This window comes from Grammomys surdaster, unplaced genomic scaffold, assembly GCF_004785775.1.
Source record: "Grammomys surdaster isolate TR1022 unplaced genomic scaffold, NIH_TR_1.0 66, whole genome shotgun sequence".
NCBI lineage: Eukaryota > Metazoa > Chordata > Mammalia > Rodentia > Muridae > Grammomys > Grammomys surdaster.
Genome location: NW_021604568.1, coordinates 5761595 through 5767057, shown reverse-complemented (window position 1 = coordinate 5767057; position 5463 = coordinate 5761595).

Below are 5463 nucleotides of genomic sequence, written 5' to 3'. Positions count from 1 at the left end.
AAGCATGGAGAACAAAAAAGGAGGAGGAGGAGGAGGAGGAGGAGGAGGAGGAGGAGGAGGAGGAGGAGGAGGGGAAACAGTAGCAGTCAGGCATGGTAACACAAACCTGTAATCCCAGCATTCAGTCAGCTGAGGCAGAAGGATTACTTCAAATACAAGGTCAGCCATGATTACAGAGAATTCCAGACCGGGCTACCTAAGAACCTATCTATAGAAAAGAAAGAAAGAGAAGAAAGAGAAAGAGAAAAAAGAGAAGAAAGAATGGAAGGAGGGAAGGAGGGAAGGAGGGAAGGAGGGAAGGGAAGGGAAGGGAAGGGAAGGGAAGGGAAGGGAAGGGAAGGGAAGGGAAGGGAGAAAGTTAACTCAGAGCCATGTACCTGGTACTGCAGGCCTGTAATCCCAACCTCTCAGGAGCCTGAGGCAAGAGTCTGGTCTACATAACAAGGTTCAGCTCAACCTGAGCTACATTTCAAACCCTATCTAGGAAAAAAAAAATCAACAGGTACGGGACACATTTAGAGGAGTCAGAGGGAAGAAAATAGCTGTTGGTTCAAGGCAAGCTTATTCTACACAAAAGAGGTTCAGGCTGGCTGGGCAACACAAGAGAGATCCTGCCTCAAACACTCCTTTGTCCAAAAATACTTAAAGACCTTTCTTTCACAAGGGCTCCACTACCTCCCTGCTGCATCCCAGCCCTACCTGCAAAGCCCTGGGACCCTGAGTCCCCATTTTTTGCCAGCAATGTAATTCCCAGGGCTGCTCCAAAGATGCTTTTTGCTTTGCATGTTCAATCCCTGCTGAGAAGGAAGAAGGGATGACCCAGCCGCATGCTTCTTAGCTCTGTGACCTTTGGCAAATTTCAATTACCTTAAATTCCTGAGGCACAGTTTCTCTAGCAGATAAACTTAACCACTCAATTTACACTTATTGAGATGATATTTCCTTTAAAAAAAAAACAAAAACAAAACAAACAAACAAACAAAAAAACAAGCTGGGCAGTGGTGGCACTCGCTTTTAATCCCAGCACTTGGGAGGCAGAGGCAGGTGGATTTTGAGTTCTAGGCCAGCCTGGTCTACAGAGTGAGTTCCAGGACAGCTGGGGCTATACAGAGAAACCCTGTCTCGAAAACCAAAACAAAAACTGGGGCCCTAAATCACCTATGGTGGGAGTAATCCTTTTAAAGAAGATAGTAAGAACGCATTTACTGAAAAGAATGACAGTGTACTCAAATATAAAATAATTAATCTTTAAAAAAAATGAAAAAGAAATGTTTTGTTTTTTGTTGTTTCGTTTTTAAAGATTTATTTATTTTAAGTATATGAGTACACTGTAGCTGTCTTCAGACACACCAGAAGAGGGCATCAGATCCCATTACAGATGGTCACGAGTCACCATGTGGTTGCTGGGAATTGAACTCAGGACCTCTGAAGAGCAGACAGTGCTGTTAACCACTGAACCATCTCTCCAGTCCCTAGGAGAAATGTTTTTGTTTTGTTTTGTTTTGTTTTCGAGACAGGGTTTCTCTGTGTAGCCCTGGCTGTCCTGAAACTCACTCTGTAGACCAGGCTAGCCTCGAACTCTCGAACTCAAAAATCTGCCTGCCTCTGCCTCCCAAATGCTGGGATTAAAGGCGTGCGCTACCACCGCCCGGCGAGAAATGTTTTTAAAGGAAGGTTAAATTTACTAACCTCCTAGGCTTGTGGGTCGGTTGAAGAACATTCATTTTATTTTCTGTTTATGAAATAGGGTTTTACTATGTGGCCCCAGATAGGCTGGCATTTACAATGCTATTGGGATTACAGGTATAAACCTGGCTAAAAACACCTGTTTTGCATATAGGTGATCTGGGTTGGATGCAGAACCAGAATGGTCAATGGATAAGATAACTTTTGGGAGTCTTCTTGCTTCTGCCGCTGTAGAATCAAGTCCTCAGGCCTGTGTGGTAAGGATTTTTACCCGCTGAGCCATTTTACCAGCTACACAAAATTATTTCTAAGAAAATATATGAAGAAATAAGTTTCATTATGACATTTTCAGGGTCAGTGACATAGTTTAGCAGTAGAGTACTGGTCTAGCATGTATGAGGCCCTGGGTTCAATTCCCAGTACTGACAAAAAAAAATTAAATCATGATGTCATTTTCATATATGCTTTCAGCTTTATTCTTTTTTTTAAAGTTATTTTCTAGCCGGGCAGTGGTGGCACATGCCTTTAATCCCAGCACTTGGGAGGCAGAGGCAGGCAGATTTCTGAGTTCGAGGCCAGCCTGGTCTACAGAGTGAGTTCCAGGACAGCCAGGGTTACACAGAGAAACCCTGTCTCAAAAAAAAAAAAAAAGTTCTGTGTATGGGTGCTCACCTATATGTGTGTGTGTGTGTGTGTGTGTGTGTGTGTACATTGTGCATTAAGTGCTTGGAAACCAGAAGAGGGCATCAGATTTCCTTACATATTATTGTAAGCCACCATGTGTGTGCTGGCAATTGAACCCTAGTCTTTTTTTTTTTTTTCTTTTTAAGAATAGCCTGTATGAGCCAGGGGTGCGCACACCTTTGATCCCAGCTCTGGAGAGGCAGGCGGATCTCCAAGGCCAGCTACAGAGCCATCTCTCCAGCCGTGTATTTTATTTTTTATCCATCCTCCTTCCACTCTTCTGCCCTAGGTCTCTTCTAGCAAGGGACCATACACATAAAATAACTTCCTCCTCTCTAAATAAAAGGCACTCAGCTCTCTGAACCCCAGCATTGCAGAGCTGACGGCAGACAGAGCAGCACACGTTTTGGCATGCACTCTCTACCACTGAGCTGTGTGGCCCAACCCTGAACCTCAGTGTACTTGCTTGTACAATGGAGGCAATAAATAGCGCCTTCCAAAGGTCCTCATGAAATCCAGGCATAGAGTTCCAACACTTGGGAGGCAGAAGCAGAAGTATCAGTAGTTCCCGGCAAGGAAGAACCTAAGTTGGTAAAGGGTTTGCTCTGCAAGCGTGAGGATTTGAGTGTGATTCCTCAGTACCTACCTAAAAATGCAGATGTGGTAGTAATGTCTATAATCCTAGCACTGGGGCAGCGGGGATGAGCACATCCTTGGGGCTCCACAGCGGTCAGGATCAGCCAGCCTAGCCTAACCAGGGAGCCCCACAGCTCAGCAAGAGACTGGATGTCTTAAAACTAAGATGGCTCCTGAGGAAGTACACCAGAGGTTGACCTCTGCCCTCTGCAAGCACACATGAAACTACGCACACATGTGCACAGGCATCATTCACACCCAAATGTACAATGTCCTTCTAAAGGAGACCACGGGCGTGCAACGCCCAGCACAGAGCCTGAGAGTTGTTCACTACAGCAGTTTGATTTTTTTTTCTCCTTCCTTGCATTTCACAGTCTACAATTCCAGCCTAGAAGAACCTCTCATTCAAAAGGAAGGAAGTCCTCTGTAGAGTAGGTGAAAATCCTCACAGTCCACCAGGTAGGTGATCAGGAATCTGGTCTAGCTAGTTGTAAGGAATGAGTGGCCTCAGGGACAAGTGGTCACAGGACTGGGAGAAGGCACATCCGTGGATGGTAGAGATACGGAGTCAAAGGTGAAAGATATCCCCCCTCCCTCTGTATCAGCCCACATTCAGTACACTCCTGTCATCCTTGAAATAATCTCAAAAAAAAAAAAAAAAAGAAGCATACTTGTACCAATGTCTATCCAGTACTACCTGGGGAGAGAGGCTATGCAGGAATCTGGGTATACATTGTCTGGTTTATATCTCATCAAGCTGCAGGTACCAATTACAGAGGGTAAAGCCAGGAGTTCAGGGTGGGGCTGTCGGCCAACATTCAGCTCAAGAGGCTTCAAATCTAAGCATCCAGAACTCTGGGCTGTTTGTTGCCGTAGGTCCTCTCTACTCCCTCTAGTGCTGACCTCTGAAAGAAAGTGGAAAGCAGATGGGCTCTGGCAGAGGATGCTGCCAAAGAAATGCTGGTGTGTGGATGGTTTTTGTCAAGTCCTTCTATGCCCTTGGTGGTGGTGGTGGTGAGGGGACCGGGACGACTGCAAGCCTCGTAATCCCGAAGAGCTCCCTCTATTCTAAACACTGGGGGAGGGGTATTCTTATTCCTAGGCACGCCCTCCTTCCAATCTTCAGACTCTCCTTCCATAGTTTCTTGCTCTTTTAACAAAAACCTAAGGTTGGGATACGTGGTTTCCCAGCATCTTAGCCCCCAACATTTGTAACTCTCCCCTGGACAGTCAAACCAGCTGCCCAAACTCCTAAGTCAGGGTGGGGAAATCAAACACCTTTATCAAACAATCCCCATTTTAGCAACAAAGGGAAGCCAATATACGCAGTCTAGTTCAGAAACCTTAGACTGGGGATACCAGCCCAGGTCCCTAGAATCTACCCACGGAATACACCAGGAAGCTTGAAAGACAGAAGCTAAGGCTTGGGGACCCCCTCCCCCCGGAACTCTCTCCTCCAAACAGTTCCCTCCTCCCCGCTAATAGGTATTTCCTGTTTATGAGGCAGCTAGGGTTGGGCTTTGGGGAAGGGATGGAAGAGTTCTTCCCCTCTAAGGGTTGGGTTGAGGAGTCCTTGAGGACTGCCTGAAGGTTGGGAGGGTTCTCCCTTTGGAAGACTGTTTCTTACATAGACTGTCCAGGATGCCCCACCCCCAACCCGTGCCGTGGCCTCTGCCCCTATGGGTAGGGGGCACTGAAGAAGTAGGCTTCCTGTTCTCTACCTTCAAAACCCTCAACGGGGAGCTGCTTCCAGGGGGCGGAGGATGGGGGTGGGTGGGTAGAAGGCTGCAAGGCTGGAAGGAGAAAGTGGGGGAAGGGAAGTGTCTTAAGTGGTGCGTCAGAGCCTGCAAGAGGAAAGGATGGCCTTCGTAGTCCACCCCCCAAGCCTAATGGTCATACCACAGCCCTTGTGTCCCCTTGCAAAATGCGGACCTCAGGCCCTTAGGCGGGGGAGGGCGGGGTTCCTACTTAATTAACCCTTTTAGCTCTAGTCCCAACTGGTTTAGCAGGCATGGTCTGGTTAATTTAGAAAGGGGATGAGTCTAGGGGTTGCTCTGAGAATTAGGATAGTGCTCCTTTTCCCACCCAGCTTCGGGTGGAGCGCGTCACACAGTGTCTGTAGAATACCGCTAGGGTCTCAGCGCAAAGCACGGGCAGGGGTCAGCGCCCCATCCCTCCCGGGGGTGGAGAGAGGGTGCACCTCACTGCCCACCCAAGCTCCGCCTCCCCTAGTCCCCGCTCCCGCTCAGCCCCGCTCCCAACCCCGCGCACCCGGAGGACGGACGCCGAGCGTGAGGCTTCGCCTCCTCCCGCTTCCAAGCGCCCGCCCTCGCCGGGGTCTCTGCCTCCGTCTCGTTTTTTAAGAGCTGCGTCACATGCAGGCCGTTCCCGGGAGCGCTCCCTGCCCCTCGCCGCGCGGCGCACGCACGTCGTCGCTCGCGGCGCGCTCACCCGGGT